Here is a 19,859-nt window from a genome sequence, read left to right as displayed (position 1 = left end):
CTTCTCATTGGAAATGATATCCCTACTCTTCAGTCAGTGAAGACTTGATTTGAGAGTTGTTTCTCAATGAAAGACTTAGGTGAAGCAGCCTATATTTTAGACATGAAGATCTATAGAGATAGATTCAGGAGATTAGTTGGTCTAAATCAGAGTACATATATTGACAAAGTGCTTAATAATTTTTCCATGCAGAATTCCAAAAACGGATTTTTACCAATGTCACATGGTGTGAGTCTTTCGAATACTCAATGCCCCTATCCTAAGGAAGAAATGAACTACATGGATCAGATTCCTTATTCATCTACTATAGGGTCTATCATGTATGGCATACAACAAACGTGACTTTCCACAGTATGCAAATATGCTATCCGCAACGTGCATTGCATGCTGCTTGCAAGCTATTAAAAGTCATAAAACATCGATAATGTGCGGCACACTCCCCAGTTAAGAGTATTCGCAGCGTGCACTGCACGCTACATTGATAAGCATTTGTAGTGTGCACTGTGTGCTACAACTACGAGCATTCACAACGCGCTTCACATGCTGCAGTTAAGAGTAATCAACAGCAATCGTAGCATGCGCTGCACACTGTGGTTACAAGCATTCGTAGTGCACGTGCATTATAGTTAAGAGCAATTGACAACATTCACAATGTCTGCCACATGCTGTTATTAAGAGCATTAGCAATGCACGACACACACTGTAGTTAACAGCATTCACAGTACGCATCACACGCTATGATTAAGAGCATTCATAGCGTACACCACACGCTACAATTAAAAGCATTCACTGCACATATTGCGCAATACAGTTACAATCATTCAAATACCATATACAGATACCATACAAATTATAATACCATATACAATTATAATACCACACGTAGATTATAATATCACATACATATTCCATATACACAATTATAAAATCAAAACCCAAACCATTATAATATCACATTCAACCATAAACATCACACTTAAGTAAAACAATCCAAACTAGTAACAAAAATTCACTTAATAACATAATTTATTTCCTACAAAAGAGTATATAACTTTAAAATAAATAGAATCTATATTAGTCATACAAAACTATAAATTTAGATAACCAAGCAACTGTACTTCCTATTTCATTCTTGAGAAAAAGAATTTCATTATTTGGTCGAATTAAGTTCACCTTCTCTACAAGAACTTTATCAACCCAAACTTTCCAACATGATCCGCCAAGAAGAATGTGATGCATTTTTGCTTTTGGATCTATGGATGCAATTTGACCTTTTGCCACAACTCCATCAATGCATCAATGAAGTAGCTTACATTTAGCATTATCCTTGATATCTCTATGACTCACATCCTTCACCTTTGAAGGCATAACAAAACAAAATTATTAATTCTACCATGATTTTTATAACAAATATGTAATTTAAAAAACACAAAATTTTAAAATAATTACCTGAGCTACCATTAGAGATGGGTTAACATTATCAACATTATTATTTTTCCTCACGGTTATTGTTGCCAACATCATTACCAATACTACTACCAATGCTACCACTAGCGACCTAATTTTACAAATAAATTGTGTCAATTAATATCACTATAAGATAATTTTACTATCAAGAATATAAAAATTTGAAGTAATTAAGACAAATGATGACAACCTTTTTCATATTATATCTTATATTATTATTTACTAACATGTTCTTGCTCATTGTGTTGCCTCATATTTTGAAAAAAAAAATAAGAATCTCATTTCTTGCATTTCTTGTTAAAGGTTATCACTGTACTTTTAAGTCATTTAACAATTCCATTTTATTGCACAAAGGCTCCAACTTTCGATGGTGTAACTCCAAAGCACATTCTTCGCACCCTTCCTCGAGTTCCCTTGTCAAATACAAAACTAATTGCATCATCAAAAATGTTAGTTGTGCTATGAGATTCACGTGGACACCCTTCTAATTCTTTCAACAAATAAAAAGTGACAACTTTTAAAAATGATAAAATAAGAAATTTTGATTTTCTATTTTTTTTCTTGTGAATTCTACAAATAATAAAGAAATAATTTTATTATCATTTTCTCTCCAATGCTTAACTACTAGGTTTTTCATTTTTTTCTTATGACTTTCAATCCAAACTTTTGATCTTGTAATTGGTGTATCCACAAGACTTGCTTTTTTCCTTAAGGATAATACATATAAAAATTGTTAGAACCAATATAATTACTAATTAAGTGTATATATAAAACTTTTTCATAAAGTTTGATAAATAAAATTTTTTACCATCATGCTAACTAAACGGATATAACTTTTATGATTCATTGTAGGAATATGATCTTTATTTTCTTTCATAATTCTTAATTTTGTATCTTTTTCCTAAGAATCAAAATATATCTAATATATTCATATATAATTAATTATCTATTTAATCAATAAATAATAATTACTTAGATAAGGGAAATAAAAATAAATAATAATAATTAAGATATAAAAAATAAAACATCAAAAGGAAAGAAACAGTATGAACCCCTATGAAACAGTAGAAAAAAAACAGTATGAATAATGATTGATGAAGACCGACTTGAGCTACAAGAGAGGTTTTGACTTATCTAGGCCCACATAAATTTTTTTTCAATCTTGAGAACTGCACATGTATTAATTGTGTTTATCTTTCTCTTCCATCATTACGACTAGAGCTAAGCATTTTACCATTTCATAAATCCCATAATACCGGATAAGCTGTAAGAACTTTGATATTCATAAATCCCATCGTACATACAATAAAGTATATTTCTTTAACGCATCCAATTCATATTACCAGATGGAAAATAATATTTCAATCACATAATACAAAACATACAAAATATACCAAGCAATATTAATCTACATATATATAAATATATATACACACACACAAAACTCAAGAAATTTAGTAATACAAATCCATTATTGATTTGGTAGATGAAATCTTATTTTTCAACCATCACTTAGCTGAAAACAACATGAAGGGTAAGAAGAAATAGATGGTCACTTTCAGATATACAGAGCTTGAAACTTATAATTCAATATATATACTTTTCTGTCATATGTTTCAAGTGTATTCTCATCATCCACATTGAAATTCCCATTTGTGCTAAGGATAAGAAACAATGTAAAATTTGATTGCTGCAAAAAAGAACTTGGTTAAGAAACGAGGACAGATAAAGAATGGCAAACCTGTATAATAGTTTCTTTCAGAAGTTTCCAGCAAGGTTCTACGAGGTTCGTTGTCAAAATTTGAGGAAAATGTCAAAATTGGGCGTGATCCTTTTAGATGATTTCCAGTAAGATTTAGCTCCTTCATTGTGTGCACTTTACAAAAAAAAAAAAACAAGCGCACAAAAATTCATTAAAAAACTCAATTGATCCGGTATGACAGTGCAGAGAATGTTTACCTACATTGACTAAGAACTTCACATAAAGTCTTCCAGGAGACTTCACCATCCAGAGATAAAGATCTTTTTGCTTCCTGCACTAATATACATTATAACACAATAATTTTCAAAATCTAAATGGGCATTCAAGCAACATAAACTACAAATTTAGGTTTTGAAGGGACCAAACAACAATTGCGAGTTGTTGAAGGACCAACAACACCACTGAGGGTTCACACAAAGAAGAAAGTGAAAGGGAGGTTTAGGGGTTCGGCAGAGACGAAAAGGGAGGTTAGACGGAGAGGTTCGGCGGAGAGGGGTTCGACGGAGAGGAGATGTTCGGTGAGGGATTTAACGACAAAGGTGGAGAGGGGTTCTACAGAGAGTGGGTCAGCACGGGATGCGCATATCCGATGTATGGGTATTTAACACTATTAATATTTAGTAAGATTTTTATCAATGTGCTTTTGTGTGATATTAAAATTTTAATATGTAATATTTTTAATAGTGCACATTTGTGTGCCGTTACAATTTTAATATTTAAAATTTATATATTTTTAACCGCGTGTAAAAAGCGCACTATTAATAATTATTTTTAACCGTGCGCAAAAAGAGCACTATTAATATTTATTTTTAAAAGCATGTAAATTTTTACATAATATTATTTGTATAAATATAATACTATCTACAACACACTTGATTGGGTATGTCATAAAAACTATTAACGGCACACCCTAACTATGTGCTGTTGATGACGAGCTATGAAAAGTCATTTTTGTTATAGTGATGGATCATATTCTTTTTGCATCTACTATAAGGTCTATCATGTACGCTATGTTTTATACTTACCCAGATGTCTCGTATGCATTAAGCATGATGAGTATATACCAGTCAGATCTAGGTGTAGGTTACTGGACAGCAGTCAAGAATATTCTTAGGTACTTGAGAAGAACTCAAGATTATTTCTTGATCTTTGGAGGTGATGAAGAGTTTGCTGTAAAGGGTTACACCGATGCTAGCTTCCAAACTGACAAGGATGATTCCAGATCGCAATCAAGGTATGTATTTTATTTAAATGGTGGTGTTGTGAGTTGGAAGAATTCAAAGCAAGACATAGCCACTAATTCTACAACAGACGGTGAGTACATTACTGCTACTTCAGTTGCAGCAAAGAAGGTTGTTTGGATTAGGAAGTTTATTATAGAGCTTGGTATTGTTCCTAGTATATATAGCTAACCCAATAGACCTCTATTGGGTTAACAATGGGGCTATTGCATAGGCTAAGGACCTCGCTCTCATCAGCGATCCAAACACATACTATGGTAATTCTATCTCATTTGAGAGCTCATCGATAGAGGAGATGTGAGGACATGTAGAGTACCAACCGATGCTAACATTGCGATTCTTTTACCAAGGCTTTGGCATAGAGAAAGCATGATGGTCATACTAGGTAAATGGGTATTAGATATTTCAGTGATTGCCACTAGTACTAGTGCGAGATTGTCAGTATTAGCCCTAATACTAATTATGAGATGATTGACAAGAGAACTTTTTGTATCATTTTTCACTTATTACTAAAAGGTAAAGTTGGTTATTACATTTACTTCAGTTCAGTGTTGAATAAATAAACATAATAATGTCCTATAGTAGGAGGTTCTAGTCTATAATATATCAATTGGTTGAATTGATAGTGGAACATTGTGGATACATATAATGCTACTCTTAACTATTCCTAGTCAAATATTAATATACAAGGACAATATTAATGGGTTGAAACTAACATGTAAGTCAACTGATAACTTAATCTCACAAGTCATGGATATGAGATATCAGGTTTACACATGGGTATATATTAGATAATATGTACCGAATGACCCCTCTTGAGATATTTCATGGATTATTATATGAGTGTTAAAAATATTCTCATAGTAACTATTAGTATGAATAGTCCTTAGACCTGAAGTCACTACGGTTCCCTATATAAGGAGTTATATACTTTAGTATCGGCAAACGTCACCTGTAACAAAGTAGACTATAAAGTCAATCACTGGGTATGCAATAAGTTATGCGGAGGGATATGAGTGATGTAGATGTGATCTATCCCGTCCATATGACGGAAGCGATATCTGTGGACCTCTTAATTAGTAGGACATAAGAATGTATGGTCATGCTCAAATGAGTCAATATGTGATATTGTGTTTATTTGATTGAGGGTGTATACTTAGAGATCAAGAAACACATAGATTGATAAGAGGTTGACACAATCTATGCCTCATTGACCAATCTACATATCAAGGATAGAAGGATTGAGTCATACAAGATAATAGACACAAAAAAGTTAGGCCGGATCTTGACATTCTCGTTACTTGGTTAGCAATGATACCTTGCTAGATGTCACTCATTGTTTATGTATCTATAATAGTTTTAGAGATATTGCTAACGTTATGAGAACCTATTGGGTCATAGACAAAAAACAAGTTGATTTGGAGATGAGTTCATATAATGGATCATTAGATTAAGTCTAATCCGAATTAGACGCATTGAGTTAGACTCAATTAGATCTAACTTTTGGATTGAGTCCAATTCAAATTGAACTCATTAAGTCAATTCGAATTTATGATGATTCATGAGTTAGACTCATTGAGTGACTTGATGAATTTGAATTCATCAAGGAAGATGAGTATTTAATTTAGAATTGATTATGTATTGGATGAAAAGCAAAAGATGATCAATTTTGAATTGATCATGCATTATATGAAGACAAATATTAATGTTGATTAAGGCAATTGACATTAAGATAATTTCATGAATGAGTACAAAAGGGGTTTTGATTCATTTTCATAATGAGATTTTGTGTTCTTGCTCATCTTCTTCTTCTTCTTCTTCTTCTTCCACCTTGGCTGAAACTTCCAAAGAGGTTGCTAGCATAACCTTTGGTTGGTTTTCTTCTCCACTTTGTGAGTTCATGAGATCGACAGACGTGTGGATACTAAAAGAGGCACAAATACTTGATCATATTGAGATCCTTGCAGTCAAGAGTTCGTCTTTACACAACAAAGGTAGCTCACTTTAACAAAACTTAGTATATGGTTTTCCTTTGTATGGATATTCTAGAAAGGAACTAGTTTTTTTCCCTTGCGCTTTCTTCATGTTTAGCACTCCTGGTCCTTACAGAAGCTCAGGGTAGAGTGCACGAAATGAGTTTTAGAGTTACACCATCAAAAATTGGAGCTTCTATGCAACAAAATAGAATTATTCAACAACTTAAAACTATAGTATAAAACCTTCAACAATAAATGCAAAAAAATATGGCAACAAAATCATCTTGAAAAGAAAGAAATGAGATCCATGTTTTTATAAAGTACTAGGCAACAAAATCATCAAGAATTTGTTAGAGATTTCATATATTGTATTAGGTCCATGTTTTAAAAAAATGAGGTCCATGTTATATATGTATTAGCTAGTTTGTTAAAGATTTTGTATCTTGTTTTGAATTTCAGACTTTCTTTTTTGGTATAATGAAAAATAATGACTTTTATTAATTTTGTGTATGGAATAGACTTAAATTTGTTGTAAAAATTTGGTTTATCATTTTTGTCAATGAAATTAATTTTTTAAATATAGATAAGAACATCAACAGCATGCATTTGCACGCTACGGAAAACACATTCTACAGTGTGCTTTGTTCATTGCGGATATTATCATTCGCAATGTGCATTGCGCACTACGGAATGTGTTTTCCTCAGTGTACAAATGCATGCAGTCAACAACCTATAACTTTCAACAGCTTTTAATTATGTAGCGTGCAATGTGTGCTGCGGAAAGTTAATTTGTGCACTGCGAAAAGTCATTTTTGTTACAGTGATTAAGGATTTATAAAAGCAAGTCACAGATTTAACTCAGCACATGGTGGTGCAAGATTGTGAAGATCGTGAGGTACATGGTCGAGAGGATCGATATAGAGATCTCTGATTTTGAGTTGGTCTATACAAATTTTTGGGATGACATAGACAAAGAATGTTGTTGATTGGATCAACAAAGTGGAGCGGGTTTTTCAACTATAAGCAAATTCCAGATCAGATGAAAGTGAAGTTTATTGTTATCAAATTTAAGGGTTGAGCATCGACATGGTGGGAGAACTTATGGCGCTCACATGACAGATTGGGTAAAACCCTGATCAAGGATTAGGAGAAGATGAAGAAGATGATGAAAGGTCAATTTCTTTCCTTTGAATATACTCAAATTTTGTTCCAAAGACGACTAGATTTGGCCATGGAGGACGATAGCTTGACGCCCAAGAAGACCTTGATGAAGAGGTACTTTATGGTAATGACCTTGAGACTTTACTTGTTCATAAGGAATTTGACCTAAAAGAAATTAAAAGGGAATATTGATATCAAATTGGAGACAAGATCGAGGTGATTAGCGAGCTGGTGTATGACGATAAAGAAGTTAACAAGGATATGAAATTTGAAAAAAAAAAAATCAACAATTATTGCTGACAAAATCGTTGGTGAAAATATAAGGCACAATTCTATTCATTTTGCTGGTACAAAAGCCTTTGAACTTGCCAAAGACATGGATCTCCAGGTTGTAGGATCGATGACATGTGAAGGGGGGGGGGGGGGGAATCACATGTATTTTAAAAATTTTATTTTTTTCAAACTCTTTTAAAACAAGTGCAAGTGCACAATGAAATTAAAGAATAAAGAAAGAAAGCAAAGCATAAAAAACACAAAGAGATATATAGAACACAAGCAGTTACTTGGTTTGGAACATTTGGTGAATCTTACTCCAAGACCCACGATCCCTGATACCGTATCTAAAAGAACCCGTACCCTTACTCAAGACCCCGAAATATAAAGTTCCACAATTACTTTGATTCAAGGAAAATTTTCATCATATATGAATCCTCAAAACTCAACATGTATCTGTCGAATAAAAAAAAACTTATGAACTCCTACCAACATAAGAAAACAAATAGTCTCCAACTCATAACAACATAACAACCTAGAGGACAATTTATTAACATGCTCTTAGGAACCCTCGGATAGTGTGCTATGAATTCCATCCCATCTCCTCAATTACTCCACCTCTGCATCTCCTAGCATATTCTTGGTGGAGCCTCCTTCACATGCACCATTTATATCATGAGTTCACAGACTCAGCAAGCATAATCCTCTCGTAAGTACATAACTTAGTTATCAAAGAAAAATGAATGTTGGAAATAAGCATGGGGTACGAACTCACTTGCATATAAAAGAAAATTCTTGCATAACTTAGTAAGAACCAAACTAGAAAGACATAGAGTGTAAATTTATCTGTACCTAAAGAAAAATTCTGCTTATCTTGGTAGTAACGATACTGAAAGGACATGGAGCATGAATTTACTTGCACATAAAGGAAAAATTTTGCATACCTAGTAATAACAAATCTAGTAGGACATAGATCATGAATTGGCTCACACATAAAGGAAAAAATTCTGCATAACATAGTAATAACAAACTTGACGCAAGTGTGGTAATCATCATTAGAGCACATTTATTAGGTCTGTGATCATGAATTGTAGAGGTACAGTATAGGATAATATGTTTGCACATAGCCGAAGCCCACATACCTCACATTACCATTCATATTTGGAACGGCAATCCCCGGAGCTCATCCTGGGGTACCCATTGTTGGATCGTGAGTTTCGCTAGGAGGGGGGGGGGGGGGGGAAATAACGATTTAAAAATTATCGAGATACGTACGTAGCGGAAAAATAGACAAGCCAAAGCAAACACAATGATTTACTTAGTTCGGAGATATTTTTGGATGATCTAGATGAGATATTACAAAATATTTTGTCAATCAAAATGATTTTAATAGGAGGTGATTTAAATAGATATGTAGGAGTGAAAAATGAGCAATTTAATATTATGCATGAGATTATGGGTTTGGAATAAGAAATGAAGAAGGAAAAATTATATTGGATTTTACGATAACATATGACCTTATACTATCTAATACATTTTTTTCAAGAAAAGAGAAGAATACTTGGTTACATTTAAAAGTGACAATAATAAATCATTAATTGACTTTCTTATGATTAGAAAGAAGGATAAAAAAATCTATAAAAATTACAATGTCATCTCTGGAAAAAGCTTATATTGGTTGGATATATGCCTCGAACATAGTATCAATAGAAGAAAAATATACATGAATCCTAAAATTAAGTGATGAAAGTTAAATGATGGAAAACAAAATATATTTAAAAAGAGGGTAGGAGTACAAGTATTAAGATAAATATATGATGACTCTAATAGGATAGTATTAAAGTTAAAAATCGTAGTCAACAATGTTCTCAGTAAGTCAAAGAGACATGCATTACCAAGTAAAGAATTTTGATGGTGGAATAAAAAAATACAAGAGAAAATGAAGGAAAAATGAACCTATAAAATGCTATACATGATGTGTGTGAATCATGTATATGTTTTCATCCTTATTTAGCATATATTTACTATATTACAAGAGAATAATTTGTATTAATTTCTAGTTTTTGGATCCATTTCTATCTTTTTAGTTTGGATGACTACTTTTTGTGTTTTATTTTGACAAGACGTGAAAATCTTAGCATTGGAGTGTGTTTGGAGACGTAAAGATGAAGGAACATCATTGTAGCATGATTCACGGTCAATCCATGGTAGCCATTACAACTATGGATCATCTAGGGAGTCAGAATTGCTTGAGGGACATCAGCCGAAGCAACAACAAGAACCATGGCCTACCTGCAGTAGCCACCACGACCGTGGATGGTTAGGGTTTTGCTAACGACACCCATTGTAATTTTTGAAAATTCTGTTAGCCTCCCCTTATTTTTAGGAAATTCTATTAGTTGTCCCTACTTTTTAAGAAATTATGTTAGGGTTGTTCTAGTTTTTAGGAAAATCTATCAGAGTTCTAAAACTATAAAAGGAAGCAAGGGACAATAGCTACAAGACATCTATGAATATGTGGATCTTCTGATCCCTTAACAAGGGATCGAGGAAAAGGCCCCATCGAAGACATCAAAGGAGCTATGACATCAATGACTTGTATCTCTAACCTTATGGAGTAGTTTTCTTAATTTTAGGATTAGCAAGTAGCCCGATGACATGATTATCCATGATTCTATTTTAGTGTGCTTAACAAAATGTTGGTAATTGTGAATATATTAGCGTATGTTTACAATTACGAGAGATTGAGGGACGAATTGAGTGGTGAACATTAATCACGAATCCATAGAACTAAACTTGAGTTTTTATCATGAAAGCAGTTCAAATTTTCTTGAGGATAACATTGATTGTCACATAGCATGAAAGTAGAACTAAAGTGATTTGAATACCATGAGCATAGAAGTTGTGTTAGAATAGATACATTATTGTATTTCAAGAGGAAATATCAATTACCTTAGGACAAATCACTTTTAAGAATAATCTAACATTATAAGAGAGAGTCTTAATGATATTGTCAATATTTATTATGGTGAAATTGAAATCCTAAAATAGTCTTAAGATTTAGGTTTCCCATCACTTCCATTCAATTTTCTTAGTTTTCTTTAATTCTACAGCAATTCCCTCATTTCAATTCATCTAGATAGTCTCTATTGAACGTAAACTGGTAGTCAACAACACGGTCTTAGAGGATCATATTTTTACTACTTGACGATAATCGTGCACTTGCGGTTAACATACATCAAGCTTTCAGTGTCATTGTTGGGAATGTGTTTTTGTTGATATTAATTTTATTTGTAATTTGGTTAATTTATATATTTTTTTTCCTTTTTTTCTAATAATTTTTCCCTTGCATACCAAGATGGTCTCTCTAACTCAAAGGTTTTATCACTTTAATGTTATGAATTTTGATAATAATTATTATGAGATTTTTGGTGTAGCAAGCAAGGGTGGAGCCAAGTAATAAGTTACCCAGACTGTAGCTTGAGATTTTTTTTAAAGTTTCTAATTAATGTTATGAATTTTGATAATAATTATTATGAGATTTTTGGTGTAGCAAGCAAGGGTGGAGCCAAGTAATAAGTTACCCAGAGTGTAGCTTGAGATCCTTTTTTTAAAGTTTCTAGTTAACATTTTATTCCCTCTTTTAATAGTAGCCTGGGTGGGGTGGGGGGCATTCAAACTGAACGGAAAAGAGGAAAGAAAACCAATAAAAAAAAATAAAATTCATAACTCCTCGTTTTAATCGCTCCATTTCTTCCTCCTCATCCACCTGATTTCTTCTTCCTCTTCACTCATTCAATTTCTCCTTTCTCTTCATCTACCAACTCCGGCTATTACTATTGAGAGCAACTGATACCCAACGATCGATCCCTCTTTCTTTTCTGCAACTATTCTGCTCCACGATTGATTCTTTTATTGCTATTGAGAGACAATTACTTTCAGAGATACATATATCTTCTTCTATCTGAATTCTGATGATAGATAAATTATTGTAAAAGATGTCCATATATTTTTACAATAATATGATATTATCTACTTTACCCTTAGATCTTTATGATTTTATTCTTGGGAACTCCCTAAAAGACTTCATGTCAATGGAGATATCATACATCCTTTTAACCCCATGATTTTTATCAAATCTTTCTAATGTGAGACTTTGATTGAACCCCAACAATCCTCTCCTCAAACGAAGGACCATAATTATTCTCATGGTTCGGACCTCCTCACGAGCATCTGGTCACACTGACCTGCTTCAGGCCCTGCGAACATCCGGTCATCCTGACTTACTGACTGGTCACCTTGACCTGCTCCAGGGTCTTTCCCACAAGCATCCGGTCATCCTGACATGTTTCAAACCTCCTCGTAAGTAACTTGATCAGGTCAATCTTGACCTGCTTCGGGCTTATCTATGAATATCTGGTCACCATGACCTGCTCTAGGTCTCCCCGCAAGCATCCAATCATCATGATCTGTTGTGACCCACCCTCAATTTCGTTCAAAGCCACCCCACATGGCATCTAGTCCGGACCATTGTTCTGATACTATTTGTTGTGCCAAAAGGATGTCCACATATCTCCACAATGACATGATATTATCCATTTTAGGTCTAGACCCTTATGACTTTACTTTTAGGCTCTTCCCAAAAGACCTCATGTTAATAAAAATATCATGCATCCTTTTAACCCTATAATCTCTATTAAATTTTTTCAATATGGCCTTTAATTAAACCCAAAAGAAAATAATTTCTACTCAGCACGTATATACGATATTAACTTTTATGCAGTACAAAATGTATTTCATTATATTTGCCCATAATTAATAGTAATGGGATTTCCCTTCTGTGAATCATGGCCATTGTAAGTGACTGCTCTGTCATTATTGAAGCACGTCTTTGCTCATGTCATCTCCTTCTATGATTGCTCCGCCGATTTTACGATTACTCCTGCGAATTGTGATTGTTCTATCGATCACTTTTTCCTTTTCCGTGATTACTTTGCAATTTCTATTAGTGTAATCGGTCTATAGAATTTCAATATTTGACAATACATTTATGTCTTATTAAATTTGATCAAGTGTTGATCTAAATAAAATTTGATATTTAAAACTAAGAGATCTAGTTAGGTCAGGGTTGATCGAATGAATAGCAAAGAGAAGTTTAGTCAGGTCAAAGGTTGACCGAATGACTAGCAAGAGAAGTCTTAACTGTAAGTTAAGCAAGGAAAAGACCTGATATATTACTGATAACTAGATGTTATGCATGTTGGGAGATTGTTAGCGTAATCGTCCTCTGGTCAAGGTTGATCAGTTAGACTAAGCTCTAGTGGATTCTAGCTTGAGTTTCAATATTTGGACAATATGTGAGAAGAGGTCATGTAGGTCAAGGTTGACCGGATACTTGATAATATATTGATGGGATATGTCCGATGTGGTGTGTGCTAAAAACACATTTCGTAAACATGCACAGCGGCAAACTTAACAATAAATAAACTAATTTATTACATCACATACTACACGCATGCAAGATATAATCGCGTAAATAAGATCATAAAACAAAATGAAATCAAATAACAATTATTCTAGGTATACCTTACGGATTACCTATAATGAGAAGGGCATCAACCTTTTGCAACGTTATCGAACTTCGCCTCAATTCTACCCACGCCGAGCTCTTCAAGACAACTCCAATAGAACAAGCTTCGCCTTCGAAAGGTACTAGCCACGAGTGAAGGAGAAGGATCAAGAAGAGGAAGAAGAAGCAAAAAAAAAAAAAAAAAAAAGATCTTCTTTCTTTGGATGGCTCACGGCAACAAGAGACCCTCTTGTTATGGTTGGCAGCAAGAGAGAGGGAGAGGGAGATGGAGAGAGAGGTATTGAATTTAGGTTTCCAAAACCTAATCAAGATAATAATAAATTGTCTATTAATTCTCTCTGAACCGCATCAATATATAGTCCTCTTTAATGAGTTGGATTAGAAAGTCCAAATTTAACTCATTATACCTTAACCAAAAATTAGCCCATTAACACCTTAGTTTGGTTCACAACTGAATCAAGTTGATTCATAGCTAAACCAAATTAGCTCATGACTAAACTAAATAGGGTCCAACTCTTTTATAAGAGATGTGACTCATCCACACTTTTGTTCCAACAAATATTTCCATATTTGTCTTATGTATAGTTCAACCAGACATTTATCTCTTGATTTTAAAATCATATTCTCTAAATTATTTTACGTCTTTTAGAGACTCATAGTGCGTGTGACCTAATATGTTTCCAGTTTATCTTGACCATCCATAATTAACTATATAATTATGGAACGATCATGAGTAACACCTAGTAGTATATCATGATGCCCAATTAACAGGAAAATTACAATTGATCTCAGAACTAATTATGAACCCTTTAGCAGCTACAGTGAGGCATGCCTCATTCCTTTTACTCGTCTTATACCCACTTGGTTTAGGACATGGTTTATATGTCTGCCCCCACTAGACTAACTATGACACACCTAACCCAAGTAATACTTTTGTCATGCCCCGGGGAAGTCCCTGTCCGAAGAAATTTCGGCAGCATCTCCCTTGTACGGGTGACAATCTGAGTCATATCTACAATGCCCTCAAGGTCACATATACCTCGGCCAATACGGCCGGAATAATAACAATAAAATAACTAAACAACCACGCAATTATATATATAGCAGCCCACTCGGCTGTACAAAAACCAAAACATAGCGGAAAATGATAGAAATCTAAATACAAACCAAAATACATGACTGCTAGCCGGCTAGGCTTACACAACCACCAACAACATAAAACACTCCAGAAACAAAATCGGAACATAAAGCCAAATACACACATATCATATACCAAGATAAAAATAAACAACATGCGGAGACTGGTCTTCTAATGTGACGTGGGGACCGGCAGGCAGGATACTCCAAGCGACTCCATAAACAACCTGGTACCTGAAAAAAATAGTGTCTACGGGGGTGAGTTGAACAACTCAGCGAATACCAATAGACATGCCTAGTAAGATATACCTAACAACAATAAACATGGAATACAACCTCCTAATCATATATAGGAAAATGCAAAACAGAAAGGTAACAGAGGAATCTGTACTCACTAGGACCTCCTATCCAGAACAAAAGGGTCGTCAAACCAGATACACAATATACCTCCTGTATGCATGTCAACAAATGCATCCAACCAAATGTAGCAAATAAATGCAGCAAACACAAGCAGTAAATGCATCAATGCCTATGATGCCAATGTAGGTCCTGGTCACCCCTGACGCCAGTCAACCATCTCATACACGATGGTGAGACCGAGTGGGTAGGGCTATGACAACCGTACACTCTGCCATCACTGCTCCTGATGAGTGACCGAGTGGACGGGATGCTGTCGGAGTACACCTATCCTCCTACCCCAAATCATAAATGGGGGAGCACAATGCTCTCATCTCCAGGTACACGATGACGGGGAGGGATCCTGGCATGCTACCATGCTGCAGTACACTACCCATAAGCGTCCCAGCGGAGCACCACCGAGCAAACTGACGTGCTACCACGCTGCGTCACGCTACCCATGAGCGTCCAGCGGAGCACCGACAGAGATGAAACTTGCGATGTGCTAAACAATAATGGAGCAGACTATCGCACAGCATGCAATCATGAGAATGATGCATGACAATAAGCATGACAGAATACTGAACAGTATAGCAATATCCATATATATATAAAATGTGTATCATAAAACAATGAACCAAATCAAAGGTACACAGATCAAATAAGGTATAAAAACCTAGGTATCAAAAAATCAAGATACACATGCCAGATAATAAAAAAAAAATCCAAAACCTAGTCCTAAACTCAGTAAAGCATGGTATGCCACTTACTCTAGGAACTAAGGTACTCATGGCAATAATCACGAGGTATACACATGGATACATAACAAGCGACAAACAGAACATGCTATGGGTATCAAACAGTGACATACCAAAGGCAAACATGATCATTGCTTGTAGCTATAAAATACTATGCATATCCAATTGACAATATCATAAAAGATAAGTCAAGAGGTACCCGCCTCCAATAGAAATGTTCAATTAGGTCCCAATCAGACGTCGAGATGCTCGTCTCGCGTCAAAATCCTATAATACCTGGTATACAAATTTAGCTAATTAAATATAAATCAATTAGCTAAGTCAAATCCCTGAGAAGCTAATATAAATCCAAATCCAATTATAAACCCTAATTGGATCATCTAACTCCTCAATCGACTTAAACTAATCCATTCGAATTAGGACTTGCAATAAGCATAATCAATCATAGCAACTTACCCAATTTAGCCCTAATTCAACACATAAACCTAATTCATTAACAATACAAACCAATTACCCTACTTCTTACCTTAATCCATGGCCAAGTGATTGCTGGTGGTCTTCTGTGGCCGAAGAAATGGCTGACAACATACACAATCAAAGCTACAATGATCATCCAACCAAATTAGCACAAACTTCCCATTCTGGAATAGGAAATCCAGTTTCTCTACAACCCAAGATCATAATACCTTACCACAATCTCGTATCAGCAAATCCCTCTCGTCAAACAGAATGTGGCTGATGCAATGGATGAACCCGACAGTGGAAATCTAGGGCACGGGAAGTGGTGGTTGTGCTGCCAAATTGCAACAAAGGGGGCGCGATCTGTCGAGGTCGACTGTGAGGTGATCAGCAGAGGCCTCAACTGCTAGCTTCTATCCGAAACCAAACCCATACAACGATGGCAGTGGACCGAGGCTAGGGCATGGAAGCAAGAAATCTCCAGCGATGGTCAGCGCTGCTCCGTGCGACGACCACCACGTATCGGGATCTAGGGCACGGCGCGTCGGCATCGACGCGTTCCTGATCTCAATAGCGGAGACATGGAAGAAGAAGGGACCTCGGCTGGCGACGGTTGCTTGGTGCTAGGGAAAAAAGGGCGTCGTCGCCGTGAGAGATAGCGGGTGCTAGGGCACAGGTGCGCCGACGGTGGATCGGCGCCACTCCGTTCAGCCTCAGGTGGTGGCAGCGCTTGGTGCAGCTCGAGAAAGAGAAGAAGGAGAGGCCGATGCTAGGGATGAGGAGGGAAACTGGCTTGGGGAGGAAGAAACCGTCGGAGTGGAGAAGAATGACGTCGGGGAAAGAAAACGGGAACGGGAGAGAAAAAGAAGAAATAGAAAAAGAAAATAAAAGGAAAATTTTGACTTTTCCTCGTTTAAATGGGTAGCCTAAATAGGCTTTCCCGGGACTCCATTTTTATCCCCGTAAACTCGTTCATACGAGTTCTGGAAAATTCTAGAAAAATTTCTAAAAATTTCCTTATCATTATTCGTCATTTTTCAGTATTTTACAACTTTCTTGTTCCGTGGACTCAAATTACTCGTACATATGTACAAGAGTCACATACTCTTAACATGTGATGCTTTGGCGAAAGACTTTGAGTAATAATCCTAATGAGTGACCATAGGGTATACGTCTCCTCGCAAGGAGCGATAAATCTTCTATGGGCTAGTCAAACACTTTTAAGTACTTTGACTTATACCCAATTATCTCGGGTCTACACCTCCAAGAGATGTTTCTTAAGAAATCAAAGTATAAGTCTCCATGACCAAGATGACTTGTATACCTTAAGTTGAAAGAAACTTACATTCGAGCTGCAGTAAGAACTTCACAGATATATCCCTATATGTAGAGAACTATATGAAGTCTTACAACAAGTCATTCCTATGAACTAGTTATCATAACTAGCATCCACATTTAACTCTTGGCATCCCAATGTCTCTAGCTAGTGAGAAACATTTGCTTGGTCGAACCAAGGAGTATAACCTGTACTAGTCTTACAAAATTGATGATGTCCAAATGCATCAATTCGTCAACTAGGAAAATTCCAATACGTTCATAATTGTACATGTAGAGATAATCATAAGTTGTGATCCAATTACAAATTCTCCTATTCTATGAATTATATTGCAAACATTCAATAAATAAGTTTAAGACTATTCAAACATATAATATGCATTCAAGTAGTGAATCTATATTTATCAAATAAATAGTTAAATCATAAGGTGATTGCCATAGGACAACCCTCAAAATCTAACATATATGAGAGAGAAGTCAAGTAGGTCGTGGAGGTCCTAACTGGAGGTTAGGGAAGGTAAAGCCCTAACTTGAGGGTTAGATAAGGTCAAAGTCCTATCTAGAGGTTAGGCAAGGCAAAGACCTAACTTTTGTTAGATAAAGAAAAGTCTAAGTGGATTAAGGAGGATCACATGTTTGCAAGAGAAAAGTCCTAACAACGATTAGACAAGGGGAAAGTCCTAACCGAGGTTAGGCATGGTGGAAGTCTACTGAGTGACTAATTCTAACTGGAGGTTAGGCAAGTGAAAATCCAAGTGGGTCAAGGAGGACTGCACTTAATTATCGAAATCCCAACAAGAAGTTGGCAAAGAGAAAATCCAAGTGGGTCAAAGGTTGACCGGATATTTGGCATAAGAGAAAGTCTAAGTGGGTCAAAATGTTGACTAGATACTTGGTGGGGAAGACCCAATAAGTTACGGTTGACTGGATGTTAGGTAAGGAGAACCCTAGAATCGGATTAAGTGAGTTATAGTTGATCGATTGATTAGGGAATCAATTAGGACATGGCTAATCGATTAGAGTGGTATTTTGCATGAAGGTGTCAGAATCAATTGGGGTAATCGATTCTTGCCATGTTAATCGACTAGACTGATTAATTTAGAAGATATTAATTGATTAGACAATTTGTTAATCGATTAAGAGTTGTTTGTCTATAGAACCACAGCGAGTTGGGGAATCGATTGGCCAATCGATTCAGCCTAAGCCAATCGATTGACACAATTGATTACGAGAAGTTCATAAAGCACAATAGGATTTGGAATCAATTAAGACTCTTTTAATCGATTGAGATAATCGATTAAGGCTTTTCACAAGAAAATAAAAGGTTAGGGAACTGAATGGATAATCAATTAAAGCCTTCTGAATCGAATGGATGACTCACCAATCAATTAGGATATAAAAAAGAGTCATTCTGCAGGTGTTCGAACTGTCGTATGATGTGGTAATGGGAAAATCTGAATCGATTGAGAGGCATCGAAGTGTAGGTCCTTTACGGCCGGTAAGAGCGGGTGAATTGCCTGAAAATAAAAATACAAACCTTTCTCGATCCTATAGCTTGATTAACACAACCACTTGTACAAAAAAGAAATAAGAAGCAAATTAATTAAAAGACAAAGGAACAGAAATTCCCTTGGTTTGCAATCAGAGGATTGCTAATCTAAGGCAAGTAAAGCTCACTATAACGATCTCCTTTGGGCAGAGTAGCCTCTTACAACATTGACAGCTCACACGGTGGTAGAATAGACAAAGAACTCATTTACAAGTGTTGTTATGGAACTACTGAAATCAGGGTTATATTTATAGACCTAATCTGGGAACCTAGAAAGGTTCTGGGAGCTTGGGCATGGATAAAAGTTTATCCACAGATCTTGTAATCGCACCAGCTAGCTTTTCGATAAGTTTTCTTGTCTGGGCACCTAGTCCAGGTTCGAGCGCCCTAACAGGGCTGAACCAGCCCTCGCCCAGGGCACTGCCCGGGGCGCCCTGGCTGGCCCCGGGGGTCTGAGGGCCCGGAATAGCTCCAGGTACCCGGACTAGAGTCAACTCTATGTTGACTTTCTGTTTGGGTCTTCCTCTCTAGCTCTGCTCGCCTAGGTGATTTCGACCATCCGGAATAGGGCTCACCCGAACCTATTTTCCAGCCTTCTCAAGTAACCTTCCGCTCAGGATTCTCTTCCACAGTGCCTTGTCCCTCGGACGCACTGAGCCCATCAACTCTCTCCCATTCCATCCTTCTCACTAGCCGTGTCTTTTGCTTGACTTCATGTGCTCCTAAGTTTATTCACACTTAAACACAAGACATCA

The 19,859-nt window shown here is 35.8% G+C and overlaps 1 long non-coding RNA gene across 2 annotated transcripts; it reads right to left on the bottom strand.

Annotated features, from left to right (window-relative positions):
• Nucleotides 1–1,089: 1,089 nt before the first annotated feature.
• Nucleotides 1,090–3,807, bottom strand: LOC121993974. 2 transcript variants are annotated; one of them, XR_006115513.1, is made up of 4 exons: nt 3,431–3,807; nt 3,209–3,343; nt 1,450–1,558; nt 1,090–1,356 (listed from the first exon to the last, which is right to left on the bottom strand). It is a non-coding gene; the product is annotated as an uncharacterized LOC121993974 (long non-coding RNA). The 2 variants fall into 2 exon arrangements; XR_006115514.1 differs by lacking the exon at nt 1,450–1,558.
• Between the last annotated feature and the right edge of the window lie 16,052 nt (nt 3,808–19,859).

Source organism: Zingiber officinale, chromosome 6A (assembly GCF_018446385.1).
Source record: "Zingiber officinale cultivar Zhangliang chromosome 6A, Zo_v1.1, whole genome shotgun sequence".
NCBI classification, from domain to species: domain Eukaryota; kingdom Viridiplantae; phylum Streptophyta; class Magnoliopsida; order Zingiberales; family Zingiberaceae; genus Zingiber; species Zingiber officinale.
Note: the sequence above shows the minus strand (reverse complement) of the source record. Positions and strands in the feature narration are given on the sequence as shown.